Raw genomic sequence first — 21,352 nt, 5'->3', positions numbered from 1 at the left:
TGTAACACCGGCACAAGGCTTGCTAAACTTAAAGTCTGATTTTATACACTGGTAATAAGCCTGCTAGGCATAAGCCCGATTTAATTCACCAGCACAAGGCTTGCTAGGCTCAAAGCCCGAATATCACTATTATAAAGTTGTTTCATAAACAATTCATATATAAAAAATTCCAGATATTCTATATAGTTCGTACGGACTTTCAAATATTATAACTCAGTCGAAACGAATGCATGAACATAGTTACCATGCTCATACACAGTCGGCATTAGCATATATTAGTTCATATATTTCATTTCAGCATATATACTTTGCATTTAATTAAAATTAAGTACGTCTATTTGCTTATAAACTTACCTCGGACGATGAAAAACTGGTACGAATCGGCTTATCGGCAACTTTAGTTTTCCCCCGATCTAAATCCGATTTTCTCTTTTCTTGATCTAAATTAATATAAATTAAACTTATTAAATCAAATATTCAACCAAATTCATCGTTAAACACACAAATGGTTGAATTACACTTTTACCCTTGATATTTCACATTGTTCACAATTTAGTCCCTATTGCATAAAACACAAAATATGCAAAATCTCACAACAACATAGTTAGGCCGAATTTGCCTTATACTCATATTAGTACATATATTTCATTTATTTCACATTTTAGTCCCTCAATTTATTATTTTTGTAATTTAGTCCTAATTACTCAAATTCATCAAAAACTCCAATACAAAACATGCTAATCTAAAACATATCTTTCATATTTCATCATCAAACAACAAAAATCACATGCTCTCATCAATGGCATATTCATCAAAATAAAAAATTTAAGCATAGGTTGGATAGTACTCGAAGTAACGATCTAAAAAACGTAAAAAATTTTAAAAACCAAGTCCAAAATAACTTACCAATTTAACATGCAATTGCCGAGCCTCGTTTTGCAACCATTGATGTTTTTCTTTTCTTACATCGGCTATATGAAGGAAAATGGACTAAAATCATGGTTTTTGGTTTTATTTAATATATCATTTAATAACCATTTACCTTTTTAACCTTTAAATTAATGCATAATTTCCTTTATGCCTAACCATTAACATCCACTAACATATTAATGGTATAATTTCCATTTAAGGCCATCATATTTAAAAGCCAAAGCCAATTGACCCCTTTAATAAATATAATGCAAATTTTGCATTTTACGCGATTAAGTTCTTTTTACCGAATTAATCACTTAAACGATAAAATTTCTTTACGAAAATTGCACAAAACTATTATATCATGCTGTAAATATTAAAATAATAATAAAATAAATTTTTCGATGTCAGTTTGTGGTCCCAAAACCACTGTTCCGATTAACCCTAAAAACGGGCTGCTACAATTCTCCCCCCTTAGGGATTTTCGTCCCCGAAAATCTTACCAGAGAATAGATTAATGATTTACTTTTACTGGTCTCCTCAATTTCTCACATAGCCTCAGATTTTCCCAACTTTTCAATTCCACGAACTAAGATTTCTGATCTGTTCTTTGCTATGCGTCATATCAAGCTGAGTTTCTACTTCTAAAAGTGATGCTATAGATAAAGGATCTTATTTGTATCATCGTATCATATATATATAAGAAACATATTATGGGTCTTCTCAAGTTCTGATAATAATCTCATTCAATCTGATAAATCGTGAATTCAACATCTCTTTATAGCTAAATCGAGAAATTCTACTCCCACTATAATACTTTCACAAATACTCAATTTTCTAATTGAAAATTCAATGCTATTACGTATCAAGCCCACATATATTTTCCGCCAATTTGAAATTGCTTTTAGACGGTCACGAATTACTAATCACATCGACCCTGGAATTCTTTTTATCAAAATTCGATTCAATACAATGAAGTTCAGTAATTGCAGCCATACCATAGTCATATAATGCTATCTTAATATTCATCTCTTAACTATTATTGTACGCAAACTTAACCAACAATAAATGTCTTTCTCAGTAGTTTTGAAACTCTAAAACATTGTGATACATAAATATTTCAAGAATTTGATTTGTTTTCCTCGATTTCACTACAGTCTCATACTCACAGATCACTGTAATTTCCCACAGAATTATCATATGAGTTTCAGGTCTTAATCCGAAACAACAATGACTAACACCATAAACAAACTTGCAATCACAGAAATAGATAACTCAGCTGTTTAATCAAAAGAGGAAATCTAAACGTACAGAGAGATTTCCTTAGATAGTTAACAACGTTTCAAATAACTCTGTCTTTTTTAATAACAGAGATAGTTCTGATACAGAATTGATCAACACTCTATTTCACCATTACTCAGATATCAAGGCATGCTGAAGTAGTCCTAAGGTCACTCAATACTTAACTTTAACCTGTTGATAGCTCAAACATTTAAACGCGAGGTCAAAAATATTATGTTTTATACTTATTTATCAATCCTACTTTCTCATATTATCAAGCACCTTGTTACTTCTATATGAATAGTCCAACTGACACTGTGAGTCTCTTGCAACAATGGGTATACAATCTTAGAACTTTTTTATATACACACTCTATCCCGATGCAACAAACAATCATCAACTCCACATCTGAAATTCTAATTTAGTAATCAATTTATGTCGAAACCCTTTTTAACTTATAATTTGATAACACATTTCTAAGTTTCATGAATTCACTTAGTAAGTATCAATTTAACTTCTACTCCAGCTAATATTTAATCATCTTCTGATAAAATCATTCACGTATTCATTGTTCATAAAGCACACAAAAGTTTCTCATTCAGATCATTCAAAACTATAATCATTTCCCTCGGATAAGAATATTTACTTAGAGATTCAAAAGTTGTTTGACGATTCGAGCTAGCTTTGCTGTGCCAAGTTTAGATCTCACTCTACAATGTCGAACATTTTAAACTCTTGTAGTCATCAAATATGTCACATAACTCTTTTTATGTAGCTTTAAATGTATAAAATCACAAGATATCTCTGTGTACTCCATTACTAGAACACATTTCAAATCGTTCATTAACGCATGACTAAAATTCATAAACTTTTTCTTCAACTAGACTGAATCAGAGCTGATGTTTTAGTTAACAATTTCTTCGTGCAAAAGAAACTTCAACAATTGAACTAACTTTGATTTACCACAACATTTCTCAGATAGAATTGTTCCAATAGATATAACTCTGCATCAAGTCTTCAAGAATATTTCTTTTTCCAAATTATTTCTCAATTCACACTTGAGCATTCAAAGTTTATTTCTAGTCCAATAGGAATATTCAAACACATATAACCCAATTAAATTTTCAATCAAATAATTCAAATCAGACTAAACCACTGAATCAGTCTTTTCAAAGAGATATTTTCTTCTCAATAAAAAGGATAACCAAGACATATCATTATACAGAAGCTACAATCATTAAATAGAAATCACAATGTCATAATAAGACTGACGTCTTACCCATAACAATAGATAATATCCAAACTATTAATAAAGTATCTGAACCCAGAAGAAAATCAAATATGATTTGAACAGCAATCAATAGAGAAGTACAACTTTTATAATTCTAATAATAGTACTGCAGTACTTCCCAAGTTTTCAGAACAGAAACATGATTATAACAGATATAGCCATTTCCGTCAAATAGTTATCCAATATAGATAATCATATAGAATCATAAGAAACTTAGAATAGAGAAATTTCAATGTATGAGGCCACACAGGATTTCTGAAAATTATAACCCACATATAATGATAACAATTCTGATGATTTCCCAAAAATTTTCCAAAAAGAATGGTGTCACTCATAAATACTAAAATCCACGATAACAGAAGTAATATAATTTTCACGTATATTCAACAGAACAATAGCCAATAAAAACAGAATATTAGCATCATGCAGAGTTTTACTGTCGATTTTCATATCCACATAAGAAAATAAATACCAGAGAAAAACAGGGCAATGTTGAACATAACCTCAAACAGAACAACAATGCTTTCATCTATTGATATATTTAGCTAATGTTCTCATACGATAAGAATTCCTTTTGAAATTAAATAGTCACATATACTTCTGAGAATAAATGTACACATAAAATGCCCAGAAGAAATCATAGTAACTGCCTGACTATAACGATTGCATTCAGCCATCAATACAATTCAATCATTATTTCAACTGTCTAATTTTGCTATCAGAAATTTTCACATTATCCCTTCACTAATAGAAGTCAATTCAGAAAAGCTTTTAGCTAATATTTTCCTTAGATAACATACCTGAATAGGTCATTTGATCGGAGATAACTTCTTCTTTAACAGTGGTGTCATATAATCTGAATAATCTTCAGAACTAGCCGATGTCTCTTTTTATACTGTCTTCATTTGCTGATTCATTCACTTTTCTGACCACATCATTAATCTTCCGAACATAGACTTCTGTAATACCACACTCGTAGGCTTATTCAACCCAATTCTTACAGATTTCATTGTAACATATTACAGATAAAGGGATGAGGTTAGTAAAGCCTCAAATTCAACTCACACATATATGCACATAACACATACTATCACAATTAGGCAGTTTGTTACTGATTTCACATTCTCAAATCATTTAATAAACATTTGCTTATAATCACTTTTGTTCTTAACACATAGTTCATATGCCATCTCAAATCACTGATCCACAATCAAAGCATTTCATATAATAATCATAATCCAAATATCATAACTCATATACTCATATAATTATAACATTTATCTATATCAAAACGTCATACTCTTTGATCCATACCTTTATGAGTTTCAACTCATAATCGACACATTTCCATTCAAACTTTTGAGTACACATTCGGTACTATCAGAATTAGCTCGATTGGAAAACTTATCTGTCTCATCAAAATAATTTTCTTCAGAGTCGGGAGATATCACACTATCACAGGTTAAATATGGCATGTATAACTAGACTCATATACGCTATGGTAGTCCTAGAACTGACTAAACCATAACACTGATACCAATCAAATGTAACACCCATAACCCATATCCATTACCGGGTTAAGGTTATGAGGCATTATTGTATAAAACACAGTTTAGCACAATCATTCCTCACCTTTCATACACCAAAGAATTAATAAACATTTAAAATTTATCAAATTCAAATATCCACAATTCACTTATTATAAATTCAAATACATGAGTTATAATTCCAATTAAGAAATAATCATACCTTACTGAACATGTATCGCAAATAAGCACATTTCAAAAATTCCAACTAATTCAGTTCGAACATATATCAAAACCCAACTGATCATGTTCCATATTTACTAAAATTCGAACCAAACTTGTATATATCAAAGACATTTTCATATATTTAATAATTCCAATATTCAATTCCCTATATCCATCACATTAATGCCATTTTCATAATTAAATCATATTCCATTATATATCATTACACTTCATACTTCGAATATATGCCAATTTCTATCTTATTAATAGTATATCAAACATATCATTTGATAACTTCTGCACAAACTCATAATAAAACCAATTGAATCATATTACATAAATTATTATGCAATCACATATGAAACTTAAATACATTATAACATGGCCGAACATACTAATGATGCATATATACAAGTGCGCAATTCATCTTAAAAATAAAAGCCATACTTAACACTTGAACATAAATAACACTCCAATGTGCATCTAATTTATATCTATATTAATATACCTAAACTTCATATTTTATCCTATTAAGTAATCTTTATTTTGATATCACCACTATCAATATCATAAGCAAATCAAACTGAATTATATATCATATTCAGATTTACAACCACACATGAATGTATACCTATATTGATATTAGCAACAACTTGACATTTTTAACTATCCATTAAAACTAACCCTAAACATACTTAATCATTACCATCATTTACCATTTGAACCCATACCAAAACAATCAACCAAAACAATCATAAAACATATTCATTACTTACCACTTAGCCACCGAACCTGTTAAGTTAACATACCATCATCCATCACTCTAATTATACCACATTTCATATTTCAAAAATGACCTAACAATTAAACCGACTACCAGAACCAAACTCATTAAACATTTTAATTAAGAACATGTAAAACCAACTTAAGCATAATAAGCAAGCCATTTTCGCATGGCTTTAAATACATACTCATTCAAAATAATTAACTCCAAGATTAACTTATACATGCCACATAACTGAGTCCCAAAACATTATTTACTAAAATCATAACCAGATAATGTGATATCGTCTCCATCGGCTTCCAACCCGAGCAGATCTCCGAAAATCTATAAACATAGGAAAAACACACAGAATAAGCTTTGAGAGCTTAGTAAGCTATAAGCAAATAAATAACTCAATGACAATAACAATTCAATTACTAAACCAATTTATACTATCATAATCACGTTTAACTTCAAACTTATAATTTCATATAATACATATACTTTCATTTTTCCAAATATCCATACAATTAAGATCAATATATCATTCAAATTCCCAAAGCCACAATATCAATAATTAACCGAATATACATAAACTCATATACATATATTCATGTATCATTTCATAATTATTCTTACTTTATATCTTTAAGGTCATACATAATCATTTATATAAGTTTGCACACAGGTCACAATATGATATCAATATACTTAACCTTTGGATGAATGTACTGTATCTATTATCAAGGTAACATTCAATTTCAAAACCATAGTACCATTATATGATCGGTTATATACACACCCAGAAACATATATTCTTGAATCTTACTTTAATATCTCATACGTATACTTATCATGTAGCCGAATATACATATGTCTATACCAAAGTATCATACACTATTAAAATCATAATATCAATGCATAAAGCCGAATCTTTAAACACTTGTTTACATATACCCATGTACTAAACCTTAATACCACATAATTACACTTAACTTGTGGCCAAATATACTTCACAATTACTCACAAATTCAAACTGACATCATACATATATTTGTATCACATAACAAATAACCAGCTTACCTTATTTTGAAGGAAACATCAAGCTAACTCGTACCTGATCATTTAGCTTGTTTAATGTATTCGATTACCACATCGGCATAAGGTCTTTTAGGCATAAACTTATAATAATTCACCGGCATAAAGCCTGCTAGGCCTAAGCCTGGATGTCACACTGCCACAAGGCCTGCTAGACTCAAAGTTTGATTTTATACACCGGTAATAAGTCTGCTAGGCATAAGCTCGATTTAATTCACCAGCACAAGGCTTGCTAGGCTCAAAGCCTGAATATCACTATTATAAAGTTTTTTCATAAATAATTCATATATCAAAAATTCCAGATATTCCATATAGTTCGTACGGACTTTGAAATGTTATAACTCAGTCGAAACGAATGCATGGACATAGTTACCATGCTTATACACATTCGACATTAGCATATATTAATTCATATATTTTAGTTCAGCATATATACTTTGCATTTGATTAAAATTAAGTACGTCTATTTGCTTATAAACTTACCTCGGACGATGAAAAACCGGTACGGATCAGCTAGTCGAGAACTTTAGTTTTCCCCCGATCTAAATTTGATTTTCTCTTTTCTTGATCTAAATTAATATAAATTAAACTTATTAAATCAAATATTCAACCAAATTCATCCTTAAACACACAAATGGGCAAATTACACTTTTACCCTTGATATTTCACATTGTTCACAATTTATTCCCTATTGCATAAAACACAAAATATGCAAAATCTCACAACAACATAGTTAGGCTGAATTTTCCTTATACTCATACTAGTACATATATTTCATTTATTTCATATTTTAGTCCCTCAATTTATTGTTTTTGCAATTTAGTCCTAATTACTCAAAATCATCAAAAACTCCAATACAAAACATGCTAATCTAAAACATATCTTTCATATTTCATCATCAAACAACAAAAATCACAAGCTCTCATCAATGGAATAACTCAAAATATTCATCAAAATAAAAAATTTAAGCATGGGTCGGATAGTACTCGAAGCAACGATCTCAAAAATGTAAAAATTATCAAAAACTGAGTCCAAAATGACTTACCAATTTAACATGAAATTGTCAAAACTCATTTTGCAACCATGGATGTTTTTCTTTTCTTACATTTGGCTATATGAAGGAAAATAGACTAAAATCAAGTTTTTGGTTTTATTTAATATATCATTTACTAACCATTTACCTTTTTAACCTTTAAAATAATGCATAATTTCCTTTATGCCAAACTATTAACATCCACTAACATATTAATGGTATAATTTCCATCTAAGGCCATCATATTTAAAAGCCAAAGCCAATTGACACCTTTAATAAATAGAATGCCACTTTTGCATTTTACGCGATTAAGTCCTTTTTACCAAATTAACCACTTAAACGATAAAATTTCTTTACAAAAATTTTAGAAAACTATAATATCATACTGTAAATATTAAAATAATAATAAAATAAATTTTTTGATGTCGGTTTTTGGTCCCAAAATCACTGTTCTGATTAACCCAAAAAACGGGCTGTTACATTTGCTGAGCCGGGCAAACTCACTTTCATACTCAGTGACTGACATGCGACCTTGTTTCAAGTCAAGAAATTCCTTATGCTTTTGGTCGATGAATTGCTCACTGATGTATTTCTTTCGGAACTCCTCTTGAAAGAATTCCCATGTGACCTTTTCCTTCAAAACCACCAAAACTAGTGTCTTCCACCAATGATATACCGCGTCTCTCAACAAGGAAATAGCACACTTCAAACATTCTTCAGGTGTACACAATAGTTCATCGAATACTCGAATAGAATTCTCAAGCCAAAATTTCACTTTCTAGGGGTCATCATCGGTATTGGCCCTAAATTCCTCAGCTTCTTGCTTTCAAATTTTATCAACTGGGGTTCTATGAAATCTCATAAAATCCATACCTTGAGGCACTTGGGGTACGAGTTGAGGATTTTGAGGGGGTGGAGGAGGTTGAGTGTTCGGGTTTGTTTGAACGAATTGTTGTATTGGTTTATAATTCTACAACTTATGTATTAGTCTTTTTTTGTATAATTTATAAAATCTTTTAACGTATTAAAAGTTGCAACTATTAATTTTAAATAAAAGATTAGCACTAAACAATACAAACTTTATTTCCAAAAGACTATAAAATGCAAACATCAGGCACAACATTTAATTTCTTTCAGACCGTGAAGATTGACCAGTACAGACGTTTCCATGGGGACACTTGTTCCAATTGTGGCCAACTATTCTACATATGATGCAATACTTTGGATCGACCTATTCTCTTATATCCATGTCATTCCGAATCCTCATTTTTGTTGATCGACCTTTGACTCTCCTACGTAGTGACCGATCTGGCAACATCTCGAACGCAGGTGGTTGCACATCCCATATTGGTACATCCCTTAATACGGGGAACTCGTTACCCCAAATTTCAGGAATATAGTTCTACATTCATCTACCTAGCCCTTTAAGCGTTCTCTTTCATGGCATCCTTGATTTTTTCGACGTGCACGTGTCTTGCCTATAACTGTTTTTCTTGTTTCAACCAAATTTTTGACATTAAAGTTGCTAGCCTATAAAATATGGCTGAAAAAATCGCTAAAATTGGCAAGTGACGCGTACGTCTTAAGACGGAGTTAACAGCCTCAACGAGGTTAGTTTTCAAATGATCGTATCGGTACCCCTCGTCAAAATATTGAGCCCATTGCCACGGCTCCATGCTACCCAACCACTATCTGAGAGAAGATTTGGACCTCGTGATATCAGTCTAACTCGCCAAATTATGTCTTAATCGATGTGCTTTTAGTATTTTGATAAAACACGTTACCATATCAATTAGGAAATGGACTCGAAATGTTTACAAATACAAATTTAAATACAATATTTTTACACATATTCACGATTCGTTTGCGTAAGTCTTTGTTCTTGTACTCATTGTGGAAGTTAACAGAGATGTGGCGATTACAGTAAGTGGACCTTCATGGAATCTCAGATTGTCGAATCACAGCAACAAGGCCCTTCAATCTGTTGGAGATAATGCAAATGATGTATTCCTAACAACATGCCTCCACAAGTTCCGAATGAAATATGTCTATGATTCGAAGTTCTCCAACTCTACGATGGCAAAAGCGATCGATAGTATATTTTTGTTACCGTCTTATGCAATCGTAATCAGAAGTATTTGCATGTATTTTCCATAAAGCCATGTTCCATCAACTTGCACTAGTAGTTTGTTGTGGGAGAAGGCCTTAACACATGGATTGAAAGTCTAGAACAGTCGACGGAAAACTCTTCTCCCCAGTTCCAATTATCCATTCGAGCCTTTATAAGGCAACGTTTGCAAGTCCACGACAGGTCCTGAGACACACTCCACCATTGCTGAAATCCAACCCTGAAGTTTATTGTATGACTCACCCCAGTAGCCGTACAATTGTTGCATGGCCATTTGTTTCGCCCACCACGCTTTCCTGTATGACACTCTGTATTGGAATTGAGCTTGTATGTCCACAATCAATGTCGACATAGGAATGATTGGACTATCTTTCACTAGTGGCATGAAGTAGTTGCAAAAACTTTTGGCATCCAATTTCCAGTAGTCTTGAGACATACGTGCGATAATGCATGTATGAAGCCCTTTTGATTTTCGTATTTGCCACTGTTGAGTCCTCTGTTTAAATGCAGCATGAACCCGTCAACCACACCTATCGCCAGATCTCCAACATTTCCCAACATATAATGTCGGTGTAGACTTGGCAATATTGTAATCAGTCGACAATTTCATGTTGTACTATTTGATGGCAAACACACAGTCCGCCTTGTTCTCAAACCGTTGCCCAACGAACAACTCTTCCAACTGCCAATTTGACGCCAATCTATGAGCAGGTACTATATCGGTGTACTCTGGGATCTCGGATGCATGCTGGAACGCCCTCGTACCCGAGACCGTCGCCGGAGTCGAGCACGAGGTGTTAACGGACTTAATTCATTAATTAAACAGCTCAAACAATTTATTTTAGAATTTCCAGACAAGCTGGCTAACTGCGTTACAGTCGCTAAAAAATCCATATCTCGAGTTGCGAAACTTGTAATCCAATTCTGTAAATTTTCCCTGAAACTAGACTCATATATCTACTTACTAAATATTTTCTAGAATTTTTTCCAATTAGTACAGTTTATTAGTTAAAGTCTCCCCTGTTTCAGGGTTCAGCTACTCTGACCCTGTGTATTACGAATCAGATATCTCCCTGTACAGAGTTTCAATGACTATGCTATTTGTTTCTCATAAAACTAGACTCAATAATGATTTCATACATGAAAGGTAAAACTCCTAATTGTTTTTGTACAATTTATGGTAAATTTTTAAAGTCTGAACAGGGGATTCAGAGATTGCTCTCCCTTTGTTTTACCAAAACTTAAATATCTCATAAAATATAATTCATTTACCTGTTTCGTTTCCTCCACATGAAAATAGACTCATCAAGCTTCAATTCCATAACTTATTCATCATTTAGTTCCATTTCTACTATTTTTAGTGATTTTTCAAATTCACATCACTGCTGCTATATGATTCTATTTTACGGCCAATTTTACCTTTTCAAGGATTTTCATGGTTTAGTTAAGACATACAGCATACATGTTATCATATATAAACTTGATTAGTCATTCCAATAGCTAATCATTCTCAAACATTTCTATTGCATCAATGGGCCATATCGTAAGATTATACACACAAAATGATTGGAAAGTTATACATGCCATATTTCCAAAAATTACAAGTCATTATACCGTGATTGTCCAGAGATAGTGTGAGCGTGCCTCCGACCGTTCTGATCTCCAAATTGACTTGTCAAAACTACAAAGAATGAAAAGGAGGGAGTAAGCATAGATGCTTAGTAAGTCCACATACAAATAACAAATAACTTAACAAAGAAATTATACCAACCAACATAGCATAATATCACCAAAACATATATCACATTTCTATACATCATTCATCGTCTTACCATATTATTGTTGTTGTATCAAGTCTCAACCCGAGGGTTAAGTACATACCTGTCCGAAGTGCCCATTCCATAACACTTACCAATACGTCACTTGCATCTTGAGTATTCTTCCATTTCACTAGAATTTTACCCGTTGAACACATCATAATATAACTCGGATACATGGAAAGTTTGCACATAAGTGCCACATATGTAGCCAAGCTACCATGTAACCCGCCCATAAGTGAACTCGGACTCAACTCGACAAGCTCGGACATTCGCATCCATAAGTGAACTCGGACTCAACTCAACGAGCTCGGATGCCCAAATATCCTAGTCTATTCTTAAGGTTCAACGGGACTTTCCTCGTTCGTACTCCTTTACCATTCTCCTTGGAATACCAATGACGATACTTCGGTAGTCTTTCACATTTTTCACATAATTCATAAAATTTTTGCACGTTGTCCAACAATGACCACAAAACATAGAATTGCATGATAACAATCATAATATCGTATAAATAGCATTAAATTATTTAAAATAATGGTTATATTACAATATTTACATATGAACTTACCTCGATACAAAATGAGAATAGTCGAGCCTATTCCTCGTAAACTTTATTTTTCCCCCGATCTTGACTCGAATCTCTTTTCTCTTGATCTATAATACCAAATTAATTTATTTAATACACACATTCATCAAAACAGCCCCTAGTACGAACTTTGGCAAAATTACTATTTTGCCCCTAAATTTTCACATATTTACACTTTTTCCCTAAGGCTCGTAAATTAAATCTCATCCTATTTTCTTATTTTTTATGACATGGTGATCATTTTTCTCTTCTATAGCAACATCAAATTCACGCTCTAACATGCACTTATGAATATTAGGTATTTTTACCGATTATGTCATTTTACTCGTTTTTACGAAAAATCACTTAGAAAAAGTTGTTTAACACAATCTCAAACTTCATATTCTACCATAAAACATCAAAATTCATACATATCATCCATGGATACAATTTTAAATATAAACCCTAGCTCAAAATATTGGTAGAAATAGGTAAGCCAAGCTACGGGGATTTCAAAAATGTAAAGAACATTAAAAACAGGCATAGAAATCACTTACAATCAAGGCTTAAAAGTGTTGAAACCCTAGATATGATGAAGAGCAAAATTTGGCAGCAACTTATGGAGAATATGATCATTTTTGTGTTATTTTTCCCATTTTATTTCATTTAATATCCAAATGACCAAAATGCCCTTCCTTACTAAACTTTCAAAAATTCCATCCATGTCCAATTTTTGTCCATAAACTTAGAAATTGGTCAAATTTTTATTTAAGACCTCCTAATTAATATTTCAAAGCAATTTCATACTAGAAACTTCTAGAATGCAAGTTTTGCAACTTATTCAATTTAGTCATTAACTTCAAATTAAGCACTTTATGCATAGAATTTCTTCACGAAATTTTCACACAATCATGCAATCATATCATAGGCCTAAAAATAATTATTTCTATCTCGTATTTTTTGGTCCTGAAACCACTATTCCGATTAGGCCCTAATTCGAGTTATCACAACTCTCCCTCCTTTAAGGATTTTCGTCCCTAAAAATCTTACCGGTAAACAAGTGTGGGTATTGATTCCTCATAGTTTCCTCGGGCTCCCATGTAGCCTCTTCTACCCCATTTTTTGCCATAATACCTTCACGAGAGTGATACTTTTATTTCTCAGTTGCTTAACCTCCCGAGCTAAAATTTTAATCGATTCTTCATTGTAAGTCATATCCGGTTGTAACTCGATTTCTGTCGGTGAAATCACATGTGAAGGATCCGAACGATACCGACATGACACAGATACATGGAATGCATCATGAATCTTCTCTAATTCTGGCGGTAATGCTAACCGATACGCTACCGGGCCAATTCTTTCAATTACCTCATACGGTCCGATGAAACGTGGACTCAACTTGCCTTTCCGACCGAATCTAAGAACTTTCTTCCACGGAGACTCTTTTAAAAACACATTATCACCAACTTGAAACTCGATCTCTTTTCGCTTCAAATCTGCGTAAGATTTTTTCCTATCCGAAGCAGCTTTCAAACAGTCTCAAATCACTTTCACTTTTTCTTCAGTTTCCTTGATTAAATCAACTCCGTAAATCTGGATTTCTTTTCAGTCCAATACAGTGGTGTCCGGCACTTGCGACCATACACCGCTTCATAAGGTGTCATTTTCAAACTCGTCTGATAACTGTTACTGTAGGCAAATTCCACCAACGGTAAATACCTTTCCCAACTTCCTTGGAACTCCAACACGCAACATCTGAGCATGTCTTCAAGAATCTGAATACTCTCTTTGATTGTCCATCAGTCTGTGGACGGAATACAGTGCTAAAATTTGACTTTGTACCTATTGCTTCTTGCAGCTTTTGCCAAAATCGCGAAGTAAACCTCGGATCTCTATCCGAAATAATCGACAAGGGTACTCCGTGAAGTCTAACAATCTCACTGATATATAATTCAGCCAACTTATCAAGAGAATAATCAGTGCGTACCAGAATAAAATGGGCTAATTTAGTCAATCTGTCGACTATCACCCAGACGGCATTTTTCTTCTTCGGAGTTAACGGAAATCCTGATACAAAATCCATAGTAATTCGATCCCATTTCCATTTGGGAATCATGATAGGCTGAAGTAGACTCGAAGGCACCTGATGGTCAGCTTTTACTTGCTGACAAACCAAGTATCGCGATACAAACTTGGAAATATCTCTTTTCATTTCGTTCCACTAATACAATTTCTTCAAGTCACTGTACATCTTTGTACTACCCGGATGCATAGATAAACAATCATTGTGTGCTTCCTGCAAGATCCTTCGAATCAACTCATTATTTTTCGGTACACAAATCCGATCTTTAAACATCAGACAACCATCAGAGTAAATTCTAAAGTCTGATCCTGTATCTGTCTCACATTGTTTTCTTTTAGTTGTAATTCTTTATCACTTCTCTGAGCTTCATAAATCTCTTGTAAAAACATCGGTCTTGCATTCAACTCTACTAGAATCAAACCATTATTAGATACCATCAACCGAGTATTCATAGCTCTTAAAGTAAATAACGACTTTCTACTCAAGGCATCGGCAACCACATTCGCTTCCAGATGATAGTCAATCACAAGCTCGTAATCTTTCAATAATTCTAACCATCTCCGCTGTCTCAAATTCAAGTCTTTTTGTGTCATAAAGTACTTGAGGCTTTTATGATCTGTATACAATTGGCATTTTTCTCCGTACAGATAATGTCGCCAAATCTTCAAACCAAATACTACAGCAGCTAGCTCCAAATCATGAGTTGGATAGTTCTTTTCGTGAGATTTTAACTACCTCGAAGCATAAGCCACAACCTTTCCCTCTTGTATGAGTACACATCCCAAGCCATTTAGAAAGGCATCACTATACACTACAAACTCTTTACCTGGCTCGAGTTGTACCAACACCGATGCTTCAGTCAGTAACTTCTTTAATTTCTCAAAACTCTGTTGGCATTCTTCTGTCCACTCGAATTTAAGATCCTTTCGAAGTAGTCTGGTCATAGGAGTAGCAAACATAGAGAATCCATTTACAAATCGTCGGTAATAACGAGCTAAACCCAAGAAACTTCTGACCTCAGTCACGTTCTTCGGCGGCTTCCACTCAATAATAATTGAAATCTTACTGGGATCAACCTGTATACCATCACCTGAAACAATATGACCTAAGAATCCAACTTCTCGAACCCAAAACTCACTTTTACTGAACTTGGCATACAACTGTTTATCTCTTAGAATTTGCAAGACTATCCTCAAGTGCTCAGCATGTTCTATCTCATTCTTCGAATAAACAAGATATCGTCAATAAATACCACAACAAACTTGTCTAAATATGGTCAGAATATTCGATTCATCAAATCTTTTAACACAGCAGGAGCATTTGTCAACCCGAATGGCATAACTAAGAATTCATAATGGTCGTACCTTGTTCTAAAAGCAGTTTTAGACACATCTGATTCTTTCACCCGCAACTGGTAGTACCCAGACCTCAAATCGATCTTTGAAAACCATGTCACTCCTTTCAACTGATCGAACAAGTCATCAATTCTCGACAACGGATACTTGTTCTTGACTGTCACCTTATTCAATTGTCGATAATCCACACATAATCTCATAGAACCATCCTTCTTTTTTCACAAATAATACGGGAGCACCCCAAGGAGAGAAACTCGGTCTCACAAAGCCTTTATTTGTCAATTCTTGCAACTGTGTCTTTAATCTTTCAACTCTATTGGTTCCATTCTATACGGAGCAATCGAGATCGGAGTCGTTCCCGGTGTTAGCTCAATACCAAATTCTACTTCCCTGACAGGAGGCAAACCTGGCAACTCTTCTGGAAATACATCCGCAAATTCACACACAATCGGTACTAATTCAACTTTCTTCTCAGATTCTTTTGTATTCAATACATATGCCAAATAAGCTTCATAACCTTTTCTCAAATATCTCTGAGCTGACATCGAAGTAATCACACTAAACAATGCTTCTGATTCGTCTGATTCAACCTGCAGAATTTCACATTTTAATTCAATAACCTTTTGTTTACAATTCACTATAGCATCATGCAATGTCAACCAATCCATACCAAAAATAACATCAAATTCATCAAACGGCAACAACATCAAGTCGACTGGAAAGTAATGACCCCTAATCATCAAAGGACATTTCTTGCGTACTTTATCAACTATGACACATTTGCCTAACGAGTTTGATACTTTAACCATAAATTTCGTAGACTCAACAGGTATGTTCATATTAGACACCAATTTCATACACATATACGAATGAGTAGAACCAGGGTCGATCAAAGCAATAACATTAATATCATAAATAGAGAAAGTACCGGTAATCACGTCGGGAGACGAAGCATCTTCACTCGCCCTTATGGCATAAGATCTAGCCAAAGCTCTAGCTTCAGATTTCGACGCTGATTCTCTGACTACATTCTTGCTGCTTGCTTCGTTCCCAGCATTTCTCGAAGATCTTCCTCTCGAAACAATACCATTTGGCTTTGCACTCTGAAATTTTTCTTTCTCAATCCTCTCTGGGCAATCTCTAATAAAATGATCCAGATACCCACACTAGTAACATTCATTATTTCTACAATGACCAAAGTGACTTCTACCACATCGTTGGTACTCGGGTCTAGCAATTCTCGAATTTCCCACACTAGCCATTGAAGTAGTCCGAGATCTGGAACCCATATTTTTCTTCTTACGATCCCCATATGAATGTCCCGCTGATGCCTGAAAACGAGAATACATATCTCTAGACTTTCTAGACTGCAGTGGGAGTGTACTGCTCATCAATCTTTTTTTCCAATTTCTTGTCTCAGCCTCTGTCTTTTTCTTCTCTTTAATTAGTTCTTTAGCCTTGCAAGCGCGATCAACAAGTACCACAAATTCTTTCAACTCAAGAATACCCACAAATACCTTGATGTCTTCATTAAGTCCATCTTCAAATCGTCTGCACATTTTAACCTCTGAAGGGATATATTCTCGAGCATACTTGCTCAATATAACGAACTCTCTTTCATACTCGGTAACTGTCATGTTGCCTTACTTCAACTCGAGAAACTCTTTACGCTTTTGGTTTACAAATCTTTCGCTGATATATTTCTTCCAAAATTCTTCTTGAAAGAATTCCCAAGTCACCTTCTCTTTCGGCACCACTGAAATTAATGTCTTCCACCAATGATAAGTCGAATCCCTCAGCAATGATATAGCACACTTCAAGCACTCTTCAGGTGTACAAGATAACTCATCAAATACCCGAATAGAATTTTCGAGCCAAAATTTTACTTTTTCAGCGTCATCATCAACATTTGCCCTGAATTCTTTGGCCCCTTGCTTGCGGATTCGGTCAACCAGAGATCTATGGAATTTCATCAGATCCATACCTGAAGGCATTTGGGGTATAGGTTGAGAAATCGGGGGTGGTGGGGGAGGTTGTTGAGCAGTCGGATTCGTACGAACGAACTCTGTATACCAAGTATTCATCATTTAGAGAAAGGCTTCCCGAGCCCTTTCTCCTCCTCCTTGGCCAACAGTAGGAGGTCGATTTTCAGTCGGCCCCGCCCCTTCAGCAGGAGCTGACTCATTGCTCTCTACATCATTTGCCACAGTTGGATCGGGATCCATTTAATAAAAAAATTATTTAAAAAGGTCAGGAGTCGTCACACTATCACAATATATAAATATGGCATCTTTAGCAAAATCCGTACTTACACCACGTTAGTCTGAGAACCGACTAAACCTGCTTTGATACCACAAAATGTAACGCCCCCGTACCCAAGATCGTTGCCGGAGTCGAGCACGAGGTGTTAATGGACTTAATTCATTAATTAAACAGCTTAAACAATTTATTTTAGAATTTTCAGAGAAGCTGGCTAACTGCGTCACAGTAGCTAAAAAATCCATATCTCGGGTTACGAAACTCAAAATCCAATTCCATAAATTTTCCTAAAACTAGACTCATATATTTACTTACTAAATATTTTCTAGAATTTTTGGTCAGGCCAATTAGTACAGTTTATTAGTTAAAGTCTCCTCTATTTCAGGGTTTGGCTACTCTGACCCCTGTGTATTACGAATCAGATATCTCCCTGTATAGAGTTTCAATGACTATGTTGTTTGTTTCTCACAAATCTAGACTCAATAATGATTTCATAAATGTAAGGTAAAACGCCTAATTGTGTTTTTAAAATTTATGGTAAATTTATAAAGTCAGAACAAGGGATTCAGAGATCGCTCTGACCCTATTCCATAAAAACTTAAATATCTCATAAAATATAACTCATTTTCCTGTTTCGTTTCTTCCATATGAAAATTGACTCATCAAGCTTCGATTCCATAACTTATTCATCATTTAATTCCGTTTCTACTATTTTTAGTGATTTTTCAAATTCACATCACTGCTGTTATATGATTCTATTTAGTGGCCAATTTTACCTTTCCAAGGATTTTCGTGGTTTAGTTAAGACATACAGCATACATGGTATCATATATAAACTTGATTAGCCATTCCAATAGCTAATCATTCTCAAACATTTCTATTCCATCCATGGGCCATATCGTAAGGTTATACACATAAAATGATTGGAATGCTATACATGCCATATTTCCAAAAATTACAAGTCATTATACCGTGATTGTCTAGTGATAGTGTGAGCGTGCCTCCGACCGTCCCGATCTCCCAATTGACTTGTCAAAACTACAAAGAATGAAAATGAGGGAGTAAGCATATATGCTTAGTAAGTCCACATGCAAATAACAAATAATTTAACAAAGCAATTATACCAACCAACATTAGCATAATATCACCAAAACATATATCACATTTCTATACATCATTCATCGTCTTACCATATTATTGTTGTCATATCAAGTCTCAACCCGAGGGTTAAGTACATACTTGTCCAAAGTTCCCATTCCACAACACTTACCAATACGTCACTTGCATCTTGAGTATTCTTCCATTTCACTAGAATTTTACCCGTTGAACACATCGGAATATAACTCAGATACACGGAAAGTTTGCACATAAGTGCCACATATGTAGCCAAGCTACCATGTAACCTGCTAATAAGTGAACTCGGACTCAACTCAACGAGCTCGAGCGTTCGCATCCATAAGTGAACTCGGACTCAACTCAACGAGCTCGGATGCCTAGTTACATCTCACAAACTCGGACTCAACTCAATGAGCTCGGACATTCGCATCCATAAGTGAACTCGGACTCAACTCAACGAGCTCGGATGCCCAAATATCCTAGTTTATTCCTAAGGTTCAACGGGACTTTCCTCGTTTGTACTCCTTTACCATTCTCCTTGGAATACCAATGACGATACTTAGGTAGTCTTTCACACTTTTCACATAATTCATAAAATTTTTGCATGTTGTCCAACAATGACCACAAAGCATAGAATTACATGATAACAATCATAATATCGTATAAATAGCATTAAATGATTTAAAATAACGGATATATTACAATATTTACATATGAACTTACCTCGATACAAAATGAGAATAGTCGAGCCTATTCCTCGTAAGCTTTATTTTTCCCCCGATCTCGACTCGAATCTATTTTCCCTTGATCTATAATACAAAATTAATTTATTTAATACACACATTCATCAAAACAGCCCCTAGTACGAACTTTGGAAAAATTACTATTTTGCCCCTAAACTTTCACATATTTACACTTTTTCCCCAAGGCTCGTAAATTAAACCTCATCCTATTTTCTTACGTTTTATGACATGGTGATAATTTTTCTCTTCTATACCAACATCAAATTCACACTCTAACATATATTTATGAATATTAGGTATTTTTACTGATTGTGTCATTTTACTCATTTTTACGAAAAATCACTTAGCAAAAGTTGTTTAACACAATCTCAAACTTCATATTCTACCATAAAACATCAAAATTCATACATATCATCCATGGGTAAAATTTTAAATATAAACCCTAGCTCAAAATATTGGTAAAAATAGGTAAACCGACCTACGAGGATTTCAAAAATGTAAAGAACATTAAAAATTGGCATAAAAATCACTTACAATCAAGGCTTAAAAGTGTTGAAACCCTAGTTATGGTGGAGAGCAAAATTTGGCAGCAACTTATGGAGAAGATGATCATTTTTGTGTTATTTTTCCATTTTATTTCATTTAATATCCAAATAACCAAAATGCCCTTCCTTACTGAACTTTCAAAAATTTCATCCATGTCCAATTTTTGTCGATAAATTTAGAAATTGGTCAAATTTCTATTTAAGACCTTCTAATTAATATTTCAAAGCAATTTCATACTAGAATCTTCTAGAATGCAAGTTTTACAACTTATTCAATTTAGTCCTTAACTTCAAATTAAACACTTTATGCATAGAATTTCTTCACGAAGTTTTCACACAATCATGTAATCATATCATAGATCTCAAAATAATCATAAAATAATTATTTCTATCTCAAATTTTGTGGTCTCAAAACCACTATTCCGATTAGGCCCTAATTCGAGTTATCAGACATGCATTGTATCTGGATCTATGTTCAACATGTCGCCTTCAGTTCATTTCGTAAAATAATGCCATGACTCGGGTTATTGAATGAAGCGCCGTGAACATCTTCAACCTCCTCTGGGCCTTCATCATCGATATCGTCCAGAACCTCATCAACATCGGGGT

Source organism: Gossypium hirsutum, chromosome A11, assembly GCF_007990345.1.
Source record: "Gossypium hirsutum isolate 1008001.06 chromosome A11, Gossypium_hirsutum_v2.1, whole genome shotgun sequence".
Classification (NCBI taxonomy): Eukaryota; Viridiplantae; Streptophyta; class Magnoliopsida; order Malvales; family Malvaceae; genus Gossypium; species Gossypium hirsutum.
This window is presented reverse-complemented; position numbering follows the sequence as displayed.